Here is a 27,959-nt window from a genome sequence, read left to right on the forward strand (position 1 = left end):
TTATTTGGTTTCCCCTCAGCGTATGCCCTTTTCATCCATGCTGCCGCTTTCTCCTTCCTTCTCCAAGGACCTTCTCCAGATTTCATTAATAGAATTTTGTTCTCTGCAAACTAAAGTAGCATGGCAGTGGTTAATTTTAAGTTATGTTTAGATAATAATGGCAAAAGTTATATTCTTTCAGAAAGGCATTTGCATTTTAGGACTTGAGCTCAGTTTTTTGTTTCATGGGATATGTCAGGATACTTCTTGTGTATCCCTTCACATCCTTTTAGCCCCATATTTTATTCCAGCCACTGGAGACGTTTAAGTTCTCTGAAATTTGGCAAACTCAGATCAGATGAAATTGGAAACTTGCCTTCCTCAGCTCTGTACCATGTACTTCTCATTTTCTGTCCTGAGGCTCCAGAAGACTTCCTGTAGGACACCCACTAGAGCCCTGTTGGTACCCAGACATGTGAAGGGACATTTTGTGTGGAAAAAGAAGAAATCTGAAGTAGGAACATACATTATCCTGGGAAGTGACCTCTGGTCTAGTAGGAACATACATCATCCTGGGAAGTGACCTCTGGTCTAGTCATTTGAGCAGATGCTTGACAGGAAACGTTTGGAAGATTCGTGGTAAGGAGGTCTTGGTGGAGAAATATGGATGGACAGATAGGATTTGGCAAAACACGTGAAAATTCCTGTACAACTAGAAAGTAGCCATATGGAAGGGTCACTGAAGAACCAAGCAGACAAAATGATCAGCCTGCTTTCGTCATAAGCACCCCAGAACTGAAAAAATGGGTACATGAAGGGGGCAGATGTGCTGGCTCCATATGGGCCCAATAGCAAGGACTCCAGCACACTAAGGCCTGTCTGACCAATGATGCTGCCTCTAAGTATCCAACGTGTGAAGAACAGAGACAATCATTGAGCCTTTAGTAGAATGGAAGGTGGATTACAGTGCACCCCCTTTTGGAAGGGCCGTAAGTTCGTCTTTACAGAGATAACCACCTATCCAGGTATGTGCTCACCTTTCCTGCTCCGGGAGTCTTAGCAATCACCACTGCCTGAGGGCTTAACGGAGTGCCTGATACACAAATATGTAGCCCTACACAACACAGCACCTAACTAGGGGGTGTACTTCACAGTAAAGAAAGCATGAGAATGAGCCCATTACAATGGGGTCAAGTGATTGTATCACATGCTGCTCCATCCGACGAAGCTAGACTGATAAAGCACTGCAGTGCTCTTCCAAATGCACAGCTGAAGTGTCAGCTAAAAGCACATTCTGAAAGGATGGTGTGCTGTCCTTCAGGATATGAGATATGCATTAAATCAGGGACGGTTATAGATGCTATTTCTCCAACAGGAAGAAGCTGAGCCCAGGGACAAAGAATGGAAGCAGGAGTGCCCTTATCCTCAATCACCCACTGAGGAACTTCCAATCCCACGACTCCGGGCTCTGTAGGCTAAGACATCCTGTTTCCCAAAGCAGATGCATTCTTGCCGAGGAACACAATAAAGATCCCATTGGGCTATAAGCTGCAGGCGGCCACCAGGATAGTTTTTACTCCTTGTGTCTAGGAACCAACACGCAATAGGGGAAATCATCTTCTTTGGGAGAGTTATTTACCCTAATCAGGAGGACCTAGTACTGTTTTAACACTTTGGAGCCAAGAAGGAATATGAGCTGAATGCAAGTGATCCACTTAGGTGCCTCTTAATATTCTCTCGCTCCATTGTAACTATGAATGCAGCAACTCTGGCCTGAAAAGAGTATGAAGCCCTTTTAATGACGTCCTTGAAACTTCCCTCACCCATCAATATGGTAAATTAGAAGCAACAGCACATCTCAAAAGAAAGTGTGAGGATTGATGCTGCTACCATCGAGGGTTTAAAAGATTTGGGGTTGGCAATGTCCATTATATCCTCAATCAATAGGTTTGCTGGACTGTAGGAAAACTGAATGGATGATGGCAGGTGATGAATTCCGTAACTATGCCCGGTGGTGGCCCCATCACAACTGCCGTGCCAAATGAGGTGTCTTTACTGGACAGGATAATGAAGCACACGGTACTAGACGTGTAGCGATTGATCTGGTCGGTGCACCCTTCTAAGTCTTCCTCAGTAAGCAGAATCCAAAGCAGTTCTTTGTCATTGCACTGAAAAACCCATAAACTCTCTTTGCTCTATGACCATATTCATTCTCCCGCTCTGTCATAATATGAACCTTAATTATTTTGATATTACAAAGAATCTCATGCTTTTCCTAAATTGGTGGCATCATGTGAACAGGACATGTTGAGCAGATTGGAATCACTCTAGATGCCCTAATAAGGCATATGCATACAGAAGGGTAGGAGATTAGTCTTAGATATACTCAGGGGGCTGCCCTATAGGTGAAATATTAAGGGCTCCAAGAGTCTGGAGCATAGCAAGCATACAGAGTGTTGCAATTTGGGCAACACTACCACGAAGAATAAGGCACCTGGTAGGCCGCCTTGAATTGTGGAGGCAGTAATACCACACTTTGGAATCGTGCCCTATCCCATTTTTTAGGGGACCTAGAAGAGTGCCGATTTGGAGTGGGATCTAGAGAAAGAGAAGGCTTTATGGCAGTTTCAGGCTATGCTGCCTGGAGCCCTGATTTTGGGGCAATATGGCCAGCAGATATGATAGTGCTAAAGGCGGCTGTAATAGATGGGAGTTCTGTACAGTTCTTGACAAGCCTGAATAGAAAAATTTCATGATATACCCCTAGGATTTTGGAGGAAGGCCCTGCCTTTTCTTCTAGAGAACTGTTCACTATTTTAAAAAATAGTTCCTGTTATGCCCCTCATCTCTAGTAAAAATAGAGTGTCTGGAAATGAGACAAGTGATCATGAGACCAGGAAAAAACAGTAGGAACTGGGTATTATCATACCATACCATATGATGCCAAGTCATCATGGTGGATGGGCTCAGCAGCAGTTCCTCGTAGAGTGGAAACTAAACACTCAGAATTGGGCACAAGTAATTATAGAAATTACAAATAAATCACATGAACGAGTAGCCCAGATTTGCATGTCACCCAACCCCGCTGTATTGTCACTTTTTTTCAACTCGGTCATTTGGCCTCACGGAGGATTTCTTATGTTCAACTGATAGAGAGAGAGAGGAAAAAAAAAGACTTTATCAAAACTCATGCCTACCACACAAATGTATTTACTTTCCCTTCCCACTGTTCTTTTGCCGGCAGCCCCAGAAGTAAGGGAATGCCTGCCTGGATCCCAGATTGATCAGCACAAAGTAGAATTATCGCCATAAAGGCACTGCTGCCGTACTAGGACCCCCCTCAGACTGGGCCGCATGGTTAATGGTGAAGGGTGACTCCCTCCTAATGGCAAAGCTGTGAGAAGAATCACATTTGATTATTCAGTTCATTGGAAGAAATGGCCTGAAATAAGATAGATGCCCTGGCTGGTAGCACAAGGATTGGCTGGCTTAAAAGACCTAAAAGAGCAAGCTTGGGATTTGGGGAAGAGGCACCCAGTTGGACATATCAGAGAAGGCCCCAAGCGTGGGGATCTCTGTGTATCATGTCAGTACCACCAGAGAGCGAACAACAGAGCGGAGGCAGGACGGAGCCCAGCGGGTGGGGTGACTCAGCCACCCTCTTTCTGTAGTCACCCCAGTAGGGACACAATTGGTGCCAACCCCCACGGTGAGGGAAATGTACAATGGCTAATGAAAAGGGAAATGAATGATATGATTTACAGCCTCTGCACCCACTGCAGCAGGGAGGATTGTTTTCCCAGTAAACCTCTTATATTAAGTCCTTATAGAGTTTATGGTCAGCAGCAAGTTAAAGAGGACCCCACGATATTGAGGATTTAAAAAACGACACAAGCACCACTTCACATCCTCTCAGGCCCTTTTCTCTCTTACTGAACAGCTGTGACATGACCAGTTTTGTGCAGGATTCATTCTGCCTCACACAGTACAAGTTTCAGTGCCTCCCACAGGCCTGTACGGCCTCGTGCTGTTCTAGGTCTTCTCTGGTGTCCGGGCATGGGATGCTCAGGGCACCCAGTCAGCACTCACACAGGCAAAGTTCCTAAGTGCAAAAGGGCCACCATCGACTACAGGACTTGAGAGCAGATGGATGAACCTTTGTGCTTTTATCCTCTTGGCAAACGGTTCTAAGGCATGTTTTCTGTGGTTCTTTAGAAGGTGCTGTGGGCCTGAGCACCTATGGTGGACAACTTGGTCAAGCATCCTGTGTCCTCTGTCCTTTTCTGTTCAGTCCCAGTGTCCCCTGCCCTGGAATCACCTGGCAAATCAACTGTATGAAAGAAAGCCTTTATCTCAGGCTGTGGTTTTAGAGGATTCTAAGATTCAAATTTCTTACCTAAGACATAGATTTCGTATGTCTATAGAGTAAGTCTGCGTTCATCTGTTTGCACTTTTAAAAAGTCCCTTAGATTTCTATATTGCAACTAAGTAAGCAATTATAACGTTGTTTGAGCATTTATAGCTTTTCACGGATTATAGAGATTAATACAGACTCTTTGGACGTATTAATGCAATTGGGAGATACACAAGGGAGAAAATAGAGTGCATCTGTAACACCAGCACTAAAATAACTCCAGTTCCCATTTCTTTGAGGTTTTTATATGCATCACATACACACACACACACACACACACACACACACACACTCCTAAAAGGAAATGGACCATATCATACCTACTCTTTTAGAAGATGATTTAAGAAAAGAAAAAAAAAAAAACTCATGGAAACAGATTCTCTGTATATTTCATACCAAAATTACAAATATATTTTTTACTTTAATACTGCAGCATATTGTTAGATTATACTATAACTTAATCAATTATCTCTAGATAATTAAGTTGTTTCCAATTTCCTCTGTAAACAATGGTCCAGTGATTTCCTAGATAATGTGCTTGTGTGATTTGTCTGATGATTTTCTTAGAATATGGAACTAAAATTGAATTTTAGTGGGCCAAAAGATACATAACTTTTAAAACCTTAGATGTATGTACAGAATGTCACCTCCACCTCCAGGAATTTGATCCTTTTGCATGGCCACCAACATTTCTTCATACCTTCACTGACATTATATAACAAGAATGGAAGAATGTCATTTGGCAGTATCTTCCTTGGGTAAATTTGCCCTCCCCACTCTATTTATTTGGTATTTAACCCCCCCTCTCTCCCCTGGGTTATTTTAGTAATAGAAGAGTAGTACTAAACCACTTTCTTAGGTGCCTGGTCCTTTTAAATAGAAGAGCCTTTTAAATGTCTTTTATTGATGGTGATGAATTTGAGTGTTGACATTCGGAAGTAAAAGATAAAGCCCATTAGACTGTTCTGTGAAAGAAGGAATAAGGAATTGTGAGATCTCAGAGTGTGAGATGTGGAGACCAGAAGAAAGAAGAAGAGCAAGGGCAAAGGACAAGGAATGCCTGTGTGAGCAGAAAGGAAAGAGTGAGGGAGAAAGGAGACAGAAAAAGATGAAGAGAGGGCAGGGAAAAGGGGGGCAGGAGGGAGGAGGGAGAGAGAACATAGGTGAGCATTCACATTAATGCAAAAACCATAGGGATCCCTGGGTAGTTCAGTGGTTTAGTGTCTGCCTTTGACTCAGGGTGTGATCCCGGGGTCCTGGGATCAAGTCCCACGTCGGGCTCCCTGCATGGAGCCTGCTTCTCCCTCTGCCTGTGTCTCTGCCTCTCTCTCTCTCTCTCTGTCTCTCATGAATAAATAAATTTTAAAAAATCTAAAAAAAGCCCCCACTATATTCAAAGGGAAAAGAGAAGTGTTTAAAAAGGAAAACTAGAACTAGAACGAGTGATGAGGACATCTAGAAGGGAGGAAAGCAGGAGCTTTTAAATGGTCTGTGCTAAGATGTCCAATATAGGCATTTAAAAAAATCTTCTGTAAAGTCAACCTTTTGTATTAATGCTATTGTCAAGTGCAAAAGAAGAGGAACCTGGGATAATTCTGAATCCCCAATTTTTCATCTGCTTAGCAGTGATTCCCAGGGTTTTGTCAACATTTCTGGTGTATTCAAAGGGCGATTATGGGCAGTTTAGGATAAGTGAGAAAACACTCAACCTGTGGGCAGAAGACTAAATCCCAGTTCTAATACTATCATCTTAGTGATTGTAAGACTCATTTAAAGCCCTCTTGGAAAAAAAAAAAACTCTTTAGTCAGAATTTAAATGATAATACCGAGCTTTCTAGGTTTATTAGGCTGATTAAGGAGATCATTTTTGAAGGGGGGGGGAGATTTACACAATGTCTTCCATATAGTAGTCAATCAATAAATGTTTGCAGAATCCAAAAAGACCATAATTCTTAGAAACACAATAGACACAACCCAGAATAAAATATGCAAAGCAGTGGGACTAGGTAAGAGGAGGCAAAGGGATTTCGCAACTCTGTAAAATAAGAATTGCCCATATTATTTGACTCTAATTTGACTCCATCTCTTATTCACAAAAATCACCTTACTGAATTTCCATATAAAATAATAATATGTAACTGAAAACGTATTTGAAAATTCCTACAAAGGAAATATAAACTTTTCTTTTTTTCGGTGATTATCTTTTGCCCTCAAATAGTTAAAAAAGGTTGATTTAAGAAATATTTGACTAAAAACACCAACAATGTTGTCAATTCTTATGATTGTTTAAATATTTTTAAATATTAAAAAATACTTATATTGTGATAAGAATTTTCTGCTTTTTTCAGTTTCTACATACTTGTTTCCATAATCAGAGCGGTTTGGAGGGGGTGAGTTGTTTAATTTTAATTATCATTGCCTATTTGATTGACATAGGAATATATCTGATTACTTACAAAACTGCTAACTATATAAGTCTATCTCTTCAGAAGATATTGACTGAGAAAACCCTAATAATCTAGCGTCAAAATATGTACTCCAGGTGTTGTTAAAATATGAATTATTGATCCAACTAATAGCTCCAAAGGAGCTGTTAATGTCCATCATTAAAAATATTTAATGACATTTTAAAGCAATAGTTATTCACCTAATTGACCATAGCAGTTGCTTTGGTAGAGTTATGATATGTCATCTCATATCTAGTTAAAGACTTTTTTTAAAACTACAATTATTACTTCCTTATACTGTCACAGAAAGGTAAGTAATCACTACTACCAGTCATCAATCGGACAGCAGGATTAGCAGCTCACTTTCACTGTGAGAATAATTTTCAACAGTGTAACATCAAGATGTCACAATAGGAATGAATTGACCTATCAAGATGGCTTGGAGGCTTAAGTGTGAGGGTTACTAGAACCTCATGAATCGAATCCATTTTCCTAAATTCTTTCCCTCTCACTTATTTTTTTTTCCTTGTCCTCTCCTTCCTTGCCTCCCCACCTCCTCATGTCATTCTCTCCTAACTTTATTAGCGATTTTATACTGGTCTTGGGTATACTGCTTGACCCCGGGGAGCACAGATTGAATAAAACCCCTTCCCTCTCTCATATCTGGGTGGAATAGACAAAAAAGTTGATGAAGAGTGATGGCACAGTGCATTAGATGTTATACAGGTACGTGCAATGGCATCATAGAAAGATGTCTTCTCATTCAGATGGGAGAGTCAGAGAAGGATCCCTAGAAGCAAGGATGGCACGGAGCCTGAGCCTTTATGGAAAGAAGTCTAGACAAATAGATCTGGAGAGAGAATGGGTGCACCGTCCATGGCTCATGGCATGGAATTGTATTTAACTTATCTCAAACTCAACCATCAAGGGAGTTGAATTTTCTTGTCTTGGACTTGCCAGAAGCAAATGCAACTCCTACTGTCCATCTCTTAATTAAGAATTTGCATTTACATTTAACTAATGTTACTTCAAGTAAGTTGATACTTGTTACAAAAGAATATCATTCACGCATCACAAGAAAAAAGACCATTCTCAGTTTGAAAAGCTTAGCAGACTGCCAGGTGCTGCTTGCTCTTTGCTTGACACGGCTATGTGGTATCGAAGGTCCTGTAAAAAAAAAAAAAAAAATGAAGGTCCTGTATCTCACCCTTCTGATGCTTGGACAAGAGAAATTAAAGGTAAATTTGTAGTGTTGTAACCCCTGAGTCATCTATTGTTTCTGATCCTGATCCTGGTGCCTCCTGTTATTTGTTTGAATTAGTATCATGGTTTTTTCAGAAGTGGGGGACACTCACTCAAAATGTCCTTGCTTCACTTACTCGATGATCAAGTCCTCTCCTCCTCCCATTACTGACAAGCAAGAATGGGTAGTAAATTCAATTACTGACGGGATTTATGATAGCAGAAAAAGTCTGGAATTGGAGTGTCCATTGCAAAATTAGTTGACATTCTAAAGAAGAGGAAGGAAAACCCCTCAGGAAGATTATCAGGGAACAAAAGGATTAGAGGAACATTATTATTTGCTGAAGCACATCCCCACCATCAAGTTGGACTGAAAATCATACTGTCCTGTCCACAGATGCTCAGTCTTCCTAGGGCAAACAGGAGAACAGTATAGCAACCTAGAAATTTATAAGAGCAAATTTCTGACTTTGGATTTTGTTTTGTGCTCATGTGTCTGGGATCTGAAACAGGCCTAAAAGAAATATTACAGCCCTAGTAGAAATATGTGCGGCAAAGAAACAGAATATAGTGTAATCGAATAACTAAGTATTTCATTTCAGTATGTCTGGAGTATAAGATGCACACATATATGTGCACACATGTTCTCATGTGGGGTTTGTGCCGTGGCTTTGGGTGGAAGTAGGGAGTCAGTAAGGCATGAAGCTACACAAGATAAGTATGGAAGTGATTTATTAAACTGGTTTTATTTGGCCAGTTTGGGAATTTAGACTTTATCCTACAGATTAGATAGAGAACATTTGAGAGTTAGTATGGGAGAGCAGTGTTGGTTTCTGGAAACAACTGTGGTTTGCTTTCACACTTGAATGCAGGATAGATAAATGGGATAAAGGTCTGAATGAAATTGAGCTGATCAGTAAGGAGGTCCTGGGTATTGCAAGAATTAATCAAGAGATGGCCTGTGCTTTAATTAAGCATTGCCAATAGCACTAAGAGGAATGAGTGCTAGATAAAAAGCATTCTCGGGTGATAGTGGTGATAGCTGCACAATGATGTGAATGTACTCACTACCACTGAACTATACACTTAAGATGATGGTGATGGTAAATTGTGTGTGCATTTTGCCACAATTTAAAAAAAAAGTGAAGGAAAAGGAAATGAGAGATTTAAGAGATATGTAAGAGGCAGAAATGTGTTTTAGGGTCTGTTTACCATGGTGGATAAAAGGAAGGAGGCTCTGAAGCTTTTATTTCCAGGTTGTGCAAGTAACTGGGGAAGGTGGAAGTGGGGAAGAGTAGATTCTTCGCCTGGAGGAGGGGACAGGATAGGTCATGTGTTTACTGTTGGGCATGTTGATTGCGAGATGTCAGCTGCTGTCGAGCATATGCTGTCCAGGAGGCAATGAGAAGTATAGACACCCAAGGGAAGAAGTCTGAGTGAGGGATATTGGAGACATAAATTTAAGTCATAAAATTTGAAGTCATAAATAGGAGTCATAAAATTTGAACTTAAAGCTATGGAGGTGGCAGAGAGAATGCCAAAGAGGCTTAGATGGCATGAGAGCAGTTCCACGCTGAGGATCGAACCCTGGTTGCCCCTGTGTGAAGGGGGCAAGTGGAGAAGAGTAACCCTGGAAGAGGGAAGAATCAACTGCCAAGAAGGGGGAAAAGATAATAGGAGGGATTGAAATCATAGGATCTAAGAGAGGATAAGATGTCAAAAGAGAGAGACCTGAGCAGTGGCAAATGGTCCAGGAAATAAAAACAAGACCATGGACAGGGATACATGCCATTTATAATTAGGAAGTGTGAATGCGGTGGGGGTGTGATGAGCAGAGCTAAATGAGGGTGATTGGTAAGGAAGTGCTACCAGCAGGGGGAGGGATGCAGTGCAGACGCCACGTGGACAGGCGACAGTTCATGCTTCCTGTGAAAGGAAGTCAGCAGATAAAGGCTTTGACCTCGACGCCCTGCAGAATGCACAGATGTGGGATGAAGCAAAGGTTTTTATTTTTGTTTTCTCTTCACTTTTAGATGGGAGAGACTTAGATGTGTGTCTGTGTGAATGGAGTCAGTGTACAGAGAAAGGGTGAAGATGTACATGGGAAGAAGAGTGGGGTTCTAGAATGCATTAGCCTGGAATAAAAGAAGAAACAGTGTCTTGGCCAAATGGAAGTGTCATAGACTCTCTTAGCATCAGAATAACACTGTTACAAGCTGGGGCTCCGAAGAAAGATAAACGGTGGGTTCAAATCCCAGGCACCCTGCTTGGGAAGGTCACCTAGGTTCTTTCAAGCCTGTTTCCTTATTTGGAAAATTGAGGGTGATGTGGAATTAATGGAGATAATATATATATAATCAATATATATAACAATCGAGTGATTATTATATTGCATAGCAAGTGCTCGATTCAGGTTGGAAGCTAATATTTTATTTAGGAAACAAAAGAGAGAGAGAGAGAGAGAGAGGCAGTCACCTAAGGAAGTCAGATATATGGTGAAGGTCTAGGGAGGAGGGGAGGGACTTGGGAGAGTTGGCTGACTGCAAGAAGTTCCACATGGCATTGAGAATTTTGCTGAATGAAGCTGGGAGACCAGTAACACCATTCAAATATACTAGGCTCAAACACCTAGGTATTTTGCAGCTTTTTTTCTCATTTCATTTTTTTCCCATCCAGTCTTGTATTTATATGGCTTCAGTGGGTTCCCATTAAAAGCTTCCCCCCACAACTGATTTTTATTGAGCAGCTTCTATATGGCAGGTGCTGTCCCAGGTGCTGAGGATACAACACTGGCTAAAACAGTGGCCCTCATGGGATTTCAGTTAAGCAGGGGACTTGTAAGGAACAAGATACATTAGTGAAACAAGATGGCATGTTCACTGGCGGTAAGTGGTGGGAAAGCACAGAATAAGACGAAAGAGGGCTACCCTGTTAGGATGACAGGGGAGGCCTTCCTTGACAGGTGACAGTTGAGTGAAGATTTGAGAGCAGTGAGGGTCAGGGTGATGAGGGCAACTGAGGAACCCCAGGTGCTGATAACAGCACATGTGAATACACTGAGGCACAAACACACCTGGCACAGCCCAGAAGCCATGAAGACTGGACACAATGATTAAGGAAGCAGTAGAAATGTAATAGACGATTGTGCTCTTACTCTAAGTGAGAGAGGAAGTGGCCAATAACATTTTAAAAGACTCACTCTTGGGATCCCTGGGTGGCTCAGTGGTTGAGCGTCGACCTTTGGCTCAGGGAGTGATCCTGGGGTCCTGGGATCAAGTCCCACGTAGGGCTCCCCGCAGGGAGCCCGCTTATCCCTCAGCCTGTGTCTCTGTGTCTCCTATGAAAAAATAAATAAAATCTTTAAAAAAAGAAAAAAAGTTCACTCTTGCTACTATGTTCCACAAGGGAGAAAAGGAGAAGCAGAGAAGTCAGTTTGAAGACCATTACAGTAACACAGGCAGGAGATGCTGATGATGCCCTTGAGTGGTAGGGTGAGAAGTGCTTGGATTCTGGGTACATTTGGGAAGTAGAGCAAATATAAGGTGTGAGTATTGAAAGTGCTATCTGGATGTCCGTCTCTCTGGCCGCTGTTCCTACCTCTTATTTGCCTCTAAAGATGGAAACAGAAGACCAATATTAACTTACACTCCACCTCCCAAGATCCCACAAATTCCCTTCTGTTTGTTTCTGACATCTGACATCGTAAATTTCAAGACAGGATTCAAGGATTTTACACTATTCTCGTTTAGGCTTCTTCTATCATGACTTAAAGTATATTTACGTAATTTATTCTGACGTAAATGTCCTGAGTTGGGTCTAAAAAAAATAACATTTAATGTAAACGAGAACCTCTCTTAAATCTCAGTTTTTCAAATGATAGAATTAGGATATTAATTTCTGCCCTTCTAAATTCACTCACAGCAGTATTTAGGTCAAAATTGATCATGTGTGCTGTAGAAAATGTCCTGGGGTATTTGTATCACTTCTTATACATAAGCATCTTCTAGAAGAGCTTTGCCTTTTACAGATTTTCAGTCTGCCATGTGATAATTGGTTTGCTTACTTTTTATTCATCTTTGATCCCTTATGTGACAGAGCAATTAGAAGAAATTAGAAAGAGTCGATTCTTCCCAAGGTACCATCATAGAGATCAACCGTTGCTATTTGTGAAAAATAAAAAATATTTTGAAATAAAAGCACACCAGTATAATTTCTTTAAACTTCCTTATCTTAAAAAAAGAGGTACTTGTCTTTCTTACTTGTTCCATTTTAGTCCTGCTGCAGAATTGTAATTAAAATCTAAATATATGTCCAGACGTCATTTGCTAGAACCCAAAGACATATTATTAATAATGGACATTTTTGTCACAATGTCCACATACTTTGAATGAAGTGGAAGGAAACTAAATTATCATTCCACTCAAACAAGTTCCTGTGACTCTGTACAGTGTACTTAAGCAAACTGTTATTGATATTTGCTTGTTAGAAATTAGCTGCTTTGGATTGGGGGAGGAAAATAAAGCTAAGTAGGTATAATCATGTGGAAAATTGGTTTTTAGTATCAAAGTTCAACCCACTTCATTTAAAAAAGAATACTTAACTATTTTCATAATAATGAGCTGCACACGCGAGGTCTAGAAAACCACTTGATTACAATGCATTGTTAGTTGTCCTGAGTTTTAAGCTGTTTCAGGGAGGTATTACGAGGCTGTCAGTTTAAATAAATAACTAGTACTACTGAACAATTTGAACTTCAACTAAAATAAGTGGAAATTTATCTCCCAGAGTTTATTTAAAAATCCAACTGCAAAATGTTTTAGAACTAGTATGATTTTTGCCATTTGTTTTGACATTTTAAAAATAAACCTTACAAAACTTTCTTCCTTTTGCACTAGTTCCTTTTAATATATATATATATATATATATATATATATATATATATATATATAACTTATATCTCCCTGAGCCACATACTTGATAGGAAGTATTAAATTATAGGATACTTCAAGACAATGGGAAGTCGTAGAAATTGCATACGTCAAAATTTTACTTATACAATGAGAGTTTGGCTGCTTTATTATTCATCGTTTTAAAAGACACCGAGAAAGTACATGTGTCCATTTAAAGGAGAAACTATATAGATATAAAACCATATATAGGGACTGTTCTGGGTGACCAAGAGCCAAAATGTTGTAACTCTTAAAATGCACATTTTTTTTTTTTTGGCATTTTACTGTTTCTGACATTCTGGTACCTCTTACAACCAACAAATGGTATTTTAGCTTTAATGAAACATGGTAACCCTAATTCCCTTTACTAATACAACATTTTTTTCAAAGGAGATTAAGTCGACTAAACTGGTGTTAAGAGTTTGGGGGATAAAGATACAAGTATCTTGATCTCTTAGTTTATACACTGGGAGGAATCTTACTTGGATATTTGTGTCATGCTTTAAATCATGTGTATGTGTGCGAAGACTTTAGATTCTCAAGTTTTGAGCTCCTTGAAGCAAAGGGTAGCAGAGTATTCTTCTGTTTCCTCAGACATGTAAAGAATAGGCACTTATTAAACATTTATGAGGGAATCGAGATGTGATCATGAGGACAAGCTACAAAAGGAAGCATTTTTCCTTTCTCCCATTTAATTTGTATTTTTATTCCATAAATCATAAAAGATAATTTGTAAAGAGTCATTTGCTTGAACTTTTAACTATATAGGTATTTTCAATGAATATGTGTATGTGTGTGTATATATATATATATATATATATATATATATATATTCACAAACATATAATTTTCTTTATTATGGTATCTGTACTTAATAATATTGTGTAATGGGTTCCTTGGGTCGTTCAGTGGTTTAGCACCTGCCTTCGGCCCAGGGCGTGATCCTGGATATCGGATTGAGTCCCCCATCAGGCTCCCTGCATGGAGCCTGCTTCTCCCTCTGCCTGTGTCTCTGCCTCTCTCTGTGTGTCTCTCATGAATAAATAAAATCTTTAAAAAATAATAATAATAATATTGTGTGAATATTGACACTCACTTAAAGATAATAAAACATTTTGACCTGAAGCTATATCTATATTTTGAAAAATCCAAGATTAAAAGCTACAATAATTTTAGATATTTTGGTATTTGAAGTGTTCAAAATCATGTCTGTCTGTCTATACAGGCAGATAGAATCATGTCTATCATGTCTATACACAAAATCAGTGTATAGAATACTGTAAAACTATTTTGAGTTCCTTCAGAACATAAAATAAAGCACATAATAGGTCCCAACCAAATACGTGGGTGTTGGGCTAAAGTTATGTTCCTAGGTAGGGTTTTTCCTCTTGACCCAGGATTGTAAGAGTGTGTGTGTGTGTGTGTGTGTGTGTGTGTGTGGCTGTGCGTAATGCTAAAACTCCCTTCTTTCCTGCCCACAGAGACACAGATGGAATCCCGCAGGGATGGCTTGTAACCCTTTCTCATCTGCTTTTAGAAATTTAACTTGGTTCAGGGCAGCTTCGCCCCAAAAGCAGGCCAGTATCTTGCTCGGAGGTTGTTAACAAGGACTTGGATTTTGCATGGGGCGCAGAGAGTACCCCTAGCTTCCAGAACCACATGGGCCAGTTCTCCTGGAGGCCTGGGACGATGGTACCCTTTCTCCTCTTCCTCCCACTCCTGCTCAGTACCCTTGGCCTCTGTTAACCCTTCCGTTTAGTTCGCATTTTGTGGGGTTAGCTGTCTCCCGGTTTCATAAAATGGATTTGTGAACCTTATGCTTTGTATTTCCTGTTGCTTTCGGGTAATTCTCAGGAAGGAAAAGAAATGCCCCAATTACCCCATCATCCTCAAAGCACATACTCTCTGGAAATGTTTCACTATAGCAGGAACCACTGGATGTATTTTTACTCTAGACACAATGACTTTCTAAGGAACTGCTCTCAATAACTGATGAACAGCTAACTGTTCACCTACGTATTCCTGCCTCCCCTGAGTTACTGCTGTTTCCTTACTTCTGGCTCTAGGATCCAGGGAAGCCACACTTGTAAGCTGGATTTTGCTCCACCAGGAATTATATCAATTCCCATTACTACCTCCTAAATTGAGTCAAACAGGTTAGCTCCCATTAAGCAAGGTAATTTTGCGATTGGTCTGCTTTCTCCCAACCACCCCACAGACACAGTAGAACATTTTTCTACCTGTAGACAAAATCATTCTAAGTATTTGCCTTTTATTCTGCTCGGTGGCAGTATTTATGACCTCTGACATCAGTAGTGTATTCCTACATCCCAGGATTGTTGTTGGTATTTGTTTTTCCTCAAGCATTCTTCTAATAGGATTAGATCTCTACTCCAACTTTAGGTATTTATATATTAAGCTTTTCCAATCTTTTGGGAATTTATAATCTAATGCTTTCTCAGCCTTCTTGGGGATGCTGTACTGCTGGCTGACTTCCCTGTTGTGACTTTGAACCTCACTGAACTTCAAGACCTGACCATGCATTCACTCAGCACTATCTACTGGGTTCTAAACCTCTAGCTCTGGAGCTGTTTCCATGCCCCGGAACCCTAGTCTCTGCCTCAGCAAACCGAATGCGAGCATCTTCCCGATGTAAACAAAATCTGCTGCCACTGATTCTCTGCTGTGTCAACATCCTCAGATACACTAATTTTTTAACTATGCAGAAAATAATATTCTCCATAGTCTTTGGAAGTGCGGTAGAACCTATTTGTTAAGTAACTTATGCTGGCTTAAAGCAGAAAATTTCTCAAGAATCAGGAGAAGCATAACATGAAAAGTAAAGAAAAAGTGCCAAATTGTGGCTGAAGGAACAGCTGTGGCCTAGATCTAGAAGAGCTATAACAGTGGTGCTCTCAATTTAAAACTAATCCTGTGAAAGTCCTGAATGGCAGATCTCAGAGAAACCATATTTAAATGTCCACATATAAAATTAAAGAACTTTCTTTTATAAACAGAGCAGTAGGTATCAGGAATTCAAAGCTCGTTTCTCTTAAACAAATTTTCCACAAGCTCTTCTATAGTATTTCTCTGTACCTCTCTTTTTATCTCCCTAGAAACTAATTGCCGATGTTCATGTATTACCATTTGAGAATTGGTCGATTTAACAATATTAAAGTGGTAGGAAGTCTGAATGTTACTGAAAATATTTTTTGGAAGGCTTAATGAATAAGATGCCGTTTTGTCTATTTTGTTTTGAGAAAGTGTTATGAACATTTATGGTAATACACTCAAAATATAATATCATTAATAAAGGTGTTTTACAGAATACAAATATATTAAAGATAAAATTAAGGCACTCTGAATTTTGAATCAGTTGATTGGCTTGTTCAGTTGTTTCCTTTTTTTAATTGAAGGAGTGAGGCAATTATTCAATTATTCAGGCAATTATTTGTTTCCCTGAGAGCTTCTCTTAGAAGAAAAAGTGTATATTTGGAATGAGGAAAATATTTCTACAAAGATAATAAACCCAAAATGTATAACATAAGAAAAAAATATAGACATATTTGTCTTCCTACAAATGAATAAAATGGGTATGATAAATATAAACAAAGTGCAAAGACACATGCTAGATCGAGACAAATGTTGATAAAATATGGAGTTAGATGAAGGGTCAACAATCCTACCATTACCAGATGTCTATAAATTGTGAAGGAAAAGACAAACAACCTAAAAAAAATTAATGAATGATATGAGTGAGAATTTCATAGAAGTAGAAATTCAAATATTCAATGAATCCATGAATTCCCAAGTTCATTCATAGCCTGGGAAATGCAAATAAAAGGAATAATAAGATGCTATTTTTAAGCCATCGCATTGGCAGAAATTTAAGATTCATGATCCAGTCCTACTAAGAACATGGATGAATGTGCATCCCAATGTACTACTAGTGAAAATGTAAATCGTTAAAAATATTTTTGGAAACTAGTCTGGTAATATCTATTAAATTAAATATGAATGGACCTTTTGAGCTTGCCTGGTTTGGGAATCATTACCATAGAGTTAGTATGTAAGAATATATATGCTTACTCGACAGGATATTAAACAATTATTTAAAAATATTTATTTAATTAATAGCTGTTCATGTGGAATGACATCCAGGATAAACTGTTAAAGGGGAAAAGAAGTTACAATATAATGTGTACTAAATGTCCTCATTTTAATAAAAACAATTGTAAAACTAAGAGCACCATTTAAATGGCTTTATATGTTCGTGTATATTTGTATTAGCATGAGGAAAATAGTGTATGGATCAAACCATTAAAATTAATAATCCTACATGCAAGAATGAGAGTTTGAATGCAAAATTCATTTGCAATTTGAGAAAATGATTTCATAAAGACCTCAAATATAAAAAGTTAATAAAAAATAGACATAATGTATCTCTATCTCATATTTATCAGGGTTTAAGGAATGAAGTTGGAATCAAACCTTAATTTATCTTCTTCCCAAAGATCATTTAGTTGTCTGAGCACCATTTATTAAATGTCCCATCATTTCACCTACTAAGTTGAAATACAATTTTTATCTTCCATGAAATCTTCATATTGATCCATCTTATTTTGTACCGCTACTGCACTGTTTTTCATTTCTGTAGCTTTATAAAGCAATCTGTATTATGTAATTGAAATAATATAGCTATACATATATTATATAATTGAAATTATATAATTGGATTATATACTTGAAAAATTATATTAATGCTCTTTATTATCATTTTCTTAGATACTATCAGATGTGAGTTTTGCCATATAAACTTGAGCATAATCTTGTCAAATTCCAAAAAAATTCAATGGACAGTTGATTAGGATTCTATTTAATTTGCAGTTTTATTTAGGGAAAATTAGTATTTCACTATATTCAATAGTTCTTTCCCAAAAAGTATGTATTTTTGTTTATTCGAGTATTCTTTCAGAATATCAGAAAATTTCTCATTTTCTTCCCGTCAGTTTTGCACATTTTTTTTATTTGAGAATAGGTTATGCAGCTACGAAATACGCTATCTGATTCAGCTTTAGTTGAACAAAACTTAACTGTATATACTCTTTAAGTTTGAACCTGAATAATTCAGGAAACTATCAAACACACTTCAGTAACTGGAAAAATACTTTCGTGGTTGGAGACGGTTCTTAATACAAAATGTATTCTATGTCCTTACAATGTATAAATAATGCCTTATTTTAAGTTCTTTGGTTTTTAGTCTTATTCTTTATTCTAAATTGCATCGTGCTAATAATTTTTCAATATGTATGAAGGAAGAGAACACGGAACTGAAGTCAGTCACAGTTTTGTTAAGTCTTATGGGAAGTTTCTGATAGAATGTAGCTATTTCTCAATTTGTAGCTTATTGAGTCACAATGTTTCCTATAATAAGCATTTAAAAATAGCATTGTCTATATTTGAGGTAACTTCTAAGTATCTATGATAAAAATATTTTTATAATCTAAAACCAAAGACCACAATTAAGGTATAACTGGAGTAGTATTATATCCCAAACCAATGAGGTAATCTGACTCTTCCTTTCATTGCAACAAATTTTATTCAACAAATATTTATTTAGTCATTCATTCAGCAACAGTTCTGAATGCTTAACATGCACCAGGAATGACTAGATGCTGAGAATATAGAAATGACTATCAGTGGAGCATCTATGCAAATACTCCAGCAATTGTAACACAGTGTATATATATAGTATTTGCAACTTCAGATGTAAGCCCAGGGTGTAGGATAGGCTCCCTGGGTGCTCAAGCTTTTGGTGAGATCGGGAATGTGGGATGTCAGGGAAAACTTCAGAGAAGTGATGTTTAAGCAGAGAATTAAGAAGGAGTAGGAATTAGTATGTACAAGGTGGGGAAAGAGAGTCTGGCCAGATAGCTCAGTGTGAGGAAAAGCATGATAGGTTCAGACATCTTCAAGGGCTGGGCCAAGGAAGATGTATATTTGAATTTGATGTGTTTTTTGTTTGTTTGTTTGCTTGTTTGCTTTTTTTTTTTTCACCCAGGAAATGGTTAAAAACAAAAAGAGAGAGAGAGAATTCAGTAATACCCCTGCTGTATGCAAATGTTGAAAGAAAAAGTTTGTCTTCAGTATTTATTAATAAAACATCTATTGACAGAACACATACAGTTACAGCTATAGATTCTTAACATACTATGCAAACCTCAAAACATCTTTGGTTTCTGATTTCTTCTATACGGGCTTTTTCTTTATTGACCCTTAAGGCATTTAAAAATGCTGAAGCAATATTATATTTTACCCAAATTTTTAAGAATTCACTTAAAAAAAACTAAATGAATATGATCTAGTTGAATAACTGAGTAAGTTATGTTTCAGTGAGGAATATCTTCTTCCAAATGAGACGAGCCGAAAGAATTGTGATACACTTAACAATTTGAGCATATACTAAAATATTTAATATGCAGAGCTTGCGGAAAAGTAAAAAGCTAAGACTTCAAAAGGGTCGGAAAGGGCAAGCAAAATGGTTTTTTTGGCACAGGAAACACATGGTAATTCAAATAGTATCAATAATATTAAGTACATTTGTGTTCTCTACAGCAAACCCTTGCATTCTCAACATAAACTCTTTTCTCGTTAGACTTTTTATCCTCAGCGACTTCCTTGCAAATAGCCAAATTCATGCTGCTTCCTTTCCTTTATATAACTTCAGAGGTTGAAGGGTTGACCCAGTTCCTTCAAGAGCCTCCTCCAGGTCTTCTTCCACGTGAAGCTTTCTGTGAGCATTCTAACCCGTATCGATCTTCCCATTCTCTCAAGTTACCTGTATTATCAATAACATGCACCTTGACCTCATTCATCAGCCAATGAGTGGTGCCTGCCCTGAGCCAGGCACTCTGCTAGGTGCCAGGGAAGCAATAATAAATGAGGCATGGTGCCTTCTCAGTTGCTCACAGTCTACTAAGGAACACAGACATGGAAAAAATTACAAGGAAAATGCTATGTTAAATATATTCTCCACTTGGAGAAGAGGCTAGAGTCAGTCATACTCTACTTGTATTTAGTTATTCCAAGTGACGTGTATACTGCTGTAGATCTCTTCTTTGCCTCCTAAACTCATAGCAAGTACTACCACACTGAACACCTAGTGGCCTGTTGATAGAATGTTTAAGTATTTTTATTCATGGAAGAGGTGCACCTGAGTGGCTCAGTTGCTTAAGCATCCAACTCGATCTCAGCTCAGGTCTTGATCTCAGGGTCCTGAGTTCAAACCCCCCATTGGGTTCCATGCTGAGCATGGAACCTACTTAATTTTTGTTTCCTTCATGAAAAAAAGCACATTTTTTCCCAATTATTCTGTGAATCTAAAATGTCCTAAAGTAAATGTTTACTTTAAAAGATAATACTAGGGGCAGCCCAGGTGGCTAAGTGGTTTAGCACAGCCTTTGGCCCAGGGGGTGATCCTGGACACCCGGGATCGAGTCCCACATCAGGCTCCCTGCATGGAGCCTGCTTCTCGCTCTGCCTGTGTCTCTGCCTTTCTCTTTCTCTCTCTCTCTCTCTCTCTCTCTGTGTGTGTGTGTGTGTGTCATGAATAAATAAATACAATCTTAAAAAATAAAAGAAAGAAAAGATAGCACTAAAGACTATGTCTAAAGGGAAGGAATATTTATAAATTACTCAAATTCCCATCCATTCCACGTATATTTTGCCTCTTAATATCTTTGAGTCAGATCGGATCACCTCTTCCACAATATCTGTGTTTTTTTTTTTTTGTCTACAATTCTCCTACATCTTTCCAAATTAGTTAAAACCTTAAAGATGATGCAAGTTGATTAACATGTAGTAGTTTGAACATGAGCACAAATTCCAATTTTGAAAAATAAGTGTATCCATTTTTAGCATTATAGCTTAGAAATATCTTTTGGCTGCATGTGCATGTGAAGCCTAGACGCTGAGTGTCTGCTAGTCTAGTTTGACCCTTAAAAAAAAGAGATTTGTAGTTCTTTGTAGAGGCAGCCTCAGATAACAGAAATATTCTCCACATAACAGCATTTTTCTTGCACCTGCTGGAATGTGCTTATATCTGTTTCCTATTGCTACCATAGCAAATTACCTCAAACTTTATGGCTTGAAACAACACAAATTTATTATCTCACAGTTTAGGAATTCAGAAGTTCAAAGTGGGTCTTAGTGGCTAAAAATCAAATATCAGGTAGATCTGAGTTCCTCCGGGGGAGTCCTAGGGGAGAATGTGTCTCCTTTTTCCAGCTTTGAGAGACCACCCATATTCTTTGTCTCATGGCCCCATTCCTCCATCTTCAAAGACAGCAACAGTAAGCTGAGTCCTTTCCACACTGCTACCTCTCTGATTTTCTCTCTTCTGTCTCCCTTTTCCACTCCTGAGGACTCTTAGGATTACACTGAGCCAAACTAGATAGTCCGGGATAATCTCTCCATCTGTAGGTTAGGAGATTAGCAACTTTAATTCCACCTGCTTCTTTAATTCCCATTTGCCATGTTACCCAACGTATTAGAAGGTTCCAGGGATTAGAACATGCTTATCTTTGGGCGACTATTATTATGTCTGTCCCAACATTAATAAAATTTCTACCCTCCTCTGGTAGGACAAGACAGTCCAGCTTTTCAGGATCCCACAGTGTAGAAACTACACTTGATACTTTGCCCTCAGAAAATGCAGGACCATAAATAGCATAATGAGTAATGAAAACCTCTATATTCTCTTAAGTTAGGGATACTCTCCTTCTCAGGAGGCACATCTGTTGAAATCTGTTTTGTGTGTGATAAGGCTCACTGGGTTAAAAGCAAAAGAGCTTGTTTGCAGTGTTCTTCCTGGAACTCAATTTTAACAATTTTCATGATGGAATATTAGCTAAGATTTATTGTTTGGTTATCAGATTAAGGCCAATCTTGATTAGACGTTGCTATTGAGAAAATTCAGGTACTGTATCTGTGCAGTGGATGGGATAGCAACATTGTTTTAGCAGGTTTTTATGCTGATCATGAGTTTGGGCCTCATTAATGATAGGCTTAGGATCATTCTAGACATTCAACCGGAATTTGTCTTCAACGCAGTGAGCTAACAAGTGGGGATTCAGAGGAAATAAAGACTGATATGGTCTTATCTAAATAAACTTAACATTTTACTAGGAGGTAGAGATGAAACTTAGTCATACAATGAATCAGTAATGAAACTACGATCATACAATGAATTATTTAATTACAGCTGTGGCCAGTGTTGTAAAGAAGATCAAAACTCTATATATCCAGTAATTCTCCAACTTTCATCAATTAGGTTAGACAGAGGTGCTCACAAAAAGGAAAAGAAAGCATTAATGTAGTGAAAATTCTGCCTGTTTAGTTCACCACTGTGTATGTATCACTTTGCATAGTGCATGGCATTTACCAGAAATGTATTAAATATTTACTAAATGAAAGAAGATGCTAGAATGGAAAAACCAGGGTGTGTTTATTAGGAATTATATTATTAAAAATGTATAGTATTTGGACAACAGAGCAGTCTTACATAAACCACATTTCCCATAGGTTTATACAGAGGGAAAATGACTACCTGTGTTGAACAACGTAACCCATCCTGTTTTATGCCAGGTCGTTGACAAGGCCCCCTCACAGTTTTCTGAGCCCACACTGGAGACGGCACATAGATTTGGCATGCTCAAAGCTATGGTTTGTGGAGTAAAATATAAGGCCTAAACTCACTGACATCACATTTAAATATAGCAGCAAGTCTGAGAAGGGACTAAGATAAGAACCAGAAGAACAAAGAGAGAACAGATCTGGCAAGTTCTCGTGAGAAGGCAGGCACAGAAGTTAGGAATATGTTTGTTAACGTTTGCCTAATTACATTTGTCCAGAACTACACTCTTCTGTCTCAGGTTGTCTTATGAAAGTCATAGGACTTACATCCCATTTTCAGCCTCCACAGACTTATCCAGACACTTCAAATCTGATAACTGACAACGCTTGCCTTCAGAAAAAAGAGGTGTGGAATGAATGACAGGAATGTTTTCTTCTAAATCATCATGAAATAAAACTAAAAGTAAACATAGAAGAGGGGAAACAAAAAGTTTTATTCATGTTATTTTCAAAATATGTATAATCTCCTAATACAGTAAAAAAATTTAACCCTATGGTCTTCTCACCTTACATATCACATCTCCTCCAAAGAAGAAATCAATTGTAGCCTTTCTTATTTTTCTTTTCTTATTCTACTATCTTTTTAAATCTGTCTTGGAAGCTTTAAGAAAGACAAAGTAGTCTCACACTTCTTTCAGTCAAAGGGAAAATAACCTTGAAATCGAACAAAGAATGTCTATCATCTAAAGTAGAAATGAAGGAGATCTGATTAAAATCAGAATTCCCATCACTACATCTCTACTCACCACACCAAAATCGGGAGCTATTGATTCCTTTAATTAAAACAGACCTGATATGGAAATACTACATTGAGACCAATCCCACATGGACAAGTCTGTCAGGATTTTTTATTTTTTGGCTCACACCTCAGAGATAGACATACTTAAATTTCAATTAAGTATTACAGGGCCATGATGCATGCTCATCCACTGGAAAATTCTAAGGGGAGAGTAGGAACAAGTGGAGAGAAATGTGGGAAAGTGAGTAGACTCTCATGTGTGAAGGGGAAAATACAATAAAAGCCCAAAACACAGAAAATAAAGAAAAAAAACTAATGGAAGCAAATCATTAAAATCAAGGTGAACGATATAGTAATCCCTCAAATCTCCAAAAGTGCATAGCCAAAACACTATTACTTGAAGTTAACATGGAGTATAGACATGTGCTAAAAGCAGCATCTAAAGATTATTTTTGCATTAGACCTAAAAATCTGAATAGACCTTGTTTGTTGTAACCCCTTGTCTTTCTGATACTATCATTCTATAATTAACATTAGAGGAAAAAAAAAACATTAAAGAGAGATCTCTGCTGAGTAATAGGAGGCACCATATTCTCCTATTCTGAGTAATAGGAGGCATTTATATTCTTTCTTTCTTTCTTTCTTTCTTTCTTTCTTTCTTTCTTTCTTCTTCTTCCTTCCTTCCTTCCTTCCTTCCTTCCTTCCTTCCTTCCTTTTTCTAATAAGCAGTAATAACTACAATGCAAAGGAACCATCACCTTTGTGGAAATATGCAAGTTGACACCAATTAATGACTTTATGTAGGTTTTCTCTTTCTCATATATTAGTATTCATAACATTAATGTGGCAGCAAAGTAAGGAAAAGAGGAGTAGGAATTGGAAGGAGAGAGAAAGGCAAGAACATAGGACAAAAAAGAGGAGAGAGAAAGTGTGTCACTTCATAAATGGACCTGGTTATTAAATTTTCATGGCAAGTTATTTCAGTTTTACATTTCAAGTACTTAAAGTATTTTAAAATCCTCACACTCCTTCTGTTTATTAAATGGCAAGCTGGTTTAATGTTCTTCGGTCTGGGACCATGATGCTGGCATCTAAAGCACAGCCAATTCTCTACACTTATAAAACTGTCCTAAATATCTATTTTCTCCATGTATTATTTATAATAAATTTTTCTCTCCCTGGGACAGACGCTTTTATATTTGCACATGGGGTGGCGCTTACATGCAAAATGCAGCATAAAAGGAATAAAACTACCACAGCAACTTGCAAAATTCTGAACGGAAAATAAGGAAAGCATAAAATAAACAAACCTACAAGAAATGATAAAAAGCAAATGGAAGTAAATGAAGAAACATAAATTGTAAAACAGGAAACGATGCTCAGAAAACAAGGTGCGGATCAATTTGCCAGAAGAATGATTATAAACTGTTCCAGACATGACATCTGGTCACCTCGATTGTTTCCATTGGGGAGACTGATTCTTGCAGACCTTTGTCAATGATTTCTCTCCCTGAAGGACCACAGCTGATTGATTAATCTGTCAGATAAACTATAAACATTTCAAAGGCGTTTCTTCTAGTGTGTTTGTTGCACCTCGAAGCTCAAAAATATTCAGGCAATTCAAAATTTTCTTTACAGTCTACCAAAATGGTAGGGAAAATATCACTAAGTATTACCATCCAGTAAAAGAAAAAAAAAAGAAAAGAAAAGAAAAAGATTGAAATCATTAGTTTTTAGGGGCATGGTTTATATACCAAAGGGTTGATGATCATTTTCAATTTACAGTCTTCACCACCGTAGAGAAGGAACACTCCTTAGAAAAGAGAAAGCAGTTTGAAGTCATGGAAAATGTGTAAGTTTCTTAGCTGTGATCCTTAAAGATCTGAGGAAGCCAATCACAATTAAGATGGCTGCCAACAAAAGGCTGTGCTCCCTCTTGCCAAATTTGCCAACAGCAGGGAGGGTCCTTTTAAATGTCAAAGATCTTGTTCACAGAAGAGTTCATGTGATTCTAAGAGGTTAAAATTAGGGGCAAATTCTCCCAGTGGTCATATATTCTGGGAATGTATTGCAGGAGGGGTGAATTTTATGGTCATTGAAAGTGATCATAAAAACTTTCTTGGCCAGTGTCAACATAATTTCACACTAAGCAGATAAAGGAGGGGAAAAAGCGCTGCAAAGGGGAAGGATGGAAAAATAGCTTACTATTTGTTAAAAAATACAAATAATAGGCCTTATTTTATTTTTTTTTCCCAAAGGAAAGGGGTTGGTGAAGAAGGAAGGAAACGCAACAGGAGGATGAATTGGCTACTCCAGAGGTCTTAGTTGAAGGCATCCCGTAGGTCCTTAAGACCATCAGTGGTAATATCATAACAATAACAACAATTAAAGTTTAAGGAGAGTGTACTAAGGAATGTACCAACTGTTTTCCATGTATCCTTCTATTTAATTTCCAAAATAGTGCTAGGAGATTGCCATTTTTCTACTATAAATAGGGAAACCTAGATACATGAAGTTTAAATAACCTGTAACTGAGCTGATAATGGGTTACTGTTACATTAGCTATACGTGTCTGAAATTGAGGGGACGCCCCCAGTATCAGTCAGGGACCGACTAAGAGACATCAACAGTCATTTGAACAAGAAATTTAGCAAAAAATCATCAACTAAGAGTAGGACAGTAATAAGAGTCACAGAAAACTCTAAAGAATACAGGAGAAGCAGAATAGAGAGGGACCACTAGGTCTTGGCTGAGGGGGAGCTCACTGGGAAGGAACACATCTGGAAGAGCTGTGCTCCACCAGGCTGAGATCCAGACTTGTCCCAAGACAGTGGGGCCTGGTCCACTGGATGGCAGAGGAGACTGCTGGGGGCTGGGGTTGGGGCTGGGGCTGGAGCCAAGGGCACAAAGAGTCAGCTGAGAGGCCAGGGAAATGGGAGTGGACGCCCCACTGGTCTGCATACACATGTCACAGCTCTCCACAGCTGTGTGTCAGGCTGCCACACCATAGGATGCAGAAGGAAATTAGAAACTTGGGAAAGAGGAGGAGAAAGAAGCGCCTGCCTCTTCCCCTGTTCCCTCCAACACCCTCACCTGTAAGGTGGACGTTGAGCTCCTGGGAACATGAAGAAGCCCTGAGAAAGTCCAGCTCACAGATCACAAAGAGCAGAAAGGGGATGTGTGAATTAACAAATTGATACCTGGTACAATCTATGATGACAAACACAGCTTTCTTATCTTTTAAAGATTTATTCATTTATTTGACAAAAAAGAGCAGAAACAGGGCGAGTGGCAGGCAGAGGGAGAGGGAGAAGCAGGCTCCCCGCTGAGCAGGGAGGCTTGATCCCAGGCCCCCAGGAAACAGCTTTATGTTCAAGTGCATCATTGGAGAGAATTTTCATATTTGAAAAAATAATCTGGGGTTAAATTCCTCCAGATATTTTAAAAATCTTGATTATATCTGCATTTATTTTTTTCTGCATTTATTTTAATTGATTTATATTGGAAAAGGGAAAGTCCAATTCTTTTTTTTTTTAAGATTTTATTTATTTATTCATGACAGACACAGAGAGCGAGAGAGGCAGAGACGTAGGCAGAGGGAGAAGCAGGCTCCCTGCCGGGATCCTAATGCAGGACTCAATCCCAGCACCCCGAAATCACACCAGAGCTAAAGGCAGTCAGTCAACCACTGAGTCACCCAGGTGCCCCAGGGAAAGCCCAACTCTATGAGTTTCCTATAGATGGTAAAGTACGCTTCATCAAATAAGAGTTATAGGGAAACATACTCTTTTAAAAGCCAAGGAAATGGTGGTGACCAGTACGTTCTCCAAGTGCACAAGGTATTCATGCTTTTCTTGGTGTGAGAATTTGGACCCTTGACTGTCCCTTACTGAAGAACTTGGGCTAGGTCTATTCTATTTCTTTACTTCCTCCCTACTCAACCCTCAGTGTCTCCCGTGATCTCAATTGGATGTGTCTGTTCTAGTACTTGTTCCCATGGGAGCCTAATCTGTGCTCTGGTCTCTCACTTGGGTCAAAGCCATCCCCTTAATAATTAGGTGGGTTAGGTGTTTTTACTGAGAGTAGTTCGAGAAGTTGTCTCCACACTTGAATAAATATTTATATTGATTGGTACATATTATGACACTCCCCTCACCTCCAACTGAGACAACAAATATCCTACCATAAAAAATCCACTTACAGAAATGCTGTCTTTTCAGTAATATCCTGGTGGTGCCCACTCCCTTACCTGCAGGCAAGAGGGGATCTGGTGCCCCAGTATCTCACTGGTTATACACCAAAAGTATTAAAAACAAATATAAAATTATAGAAGAGTTGTCAGAAAAATAAAATATTTTTCAGATATGTAAAGTAGTGATAACTTTCTCAGCTACGGAAAAATAAAGAGTCAGGAAGAAAAGACTGACAGTTTCAAATTTCCAGAAGCATTTTTTTTTTATTCTTTCAGTAAATATCTAGTAGTGCAGTTGCTGGGT

General features: G+C 38.5%; 1 pseudogene; it reads right to left on the reverse strand.

Annotated features, from left to right (window-relative positions):
• Nucleotides 1–1,919: 1,919 nt before the first annotated feature.
• The window catches only part of LOC129511579 (tigger transposable element-derived protein 1-like), a 38,153-nt pseudogene continuing 12,113 nt past the window's right edge, over nt 1,920–27,959 (reverse strand).

Source organism: Nyctereutes procyonoides, unplaced genomic scaffold (genome assembly GCF_905146905.1).
Source record: "Nyctereutes procyonoides isolate TBG_1078 unplaced genomic scaffold, NYPRO_anot_genome, whole genome shotgun sequence".
NCBI lineage: Eukaryota > Metazoa > Chordata > Mammalia > Carnivora > Canidae > Nyctereutes > Nyctereutes procyonoides.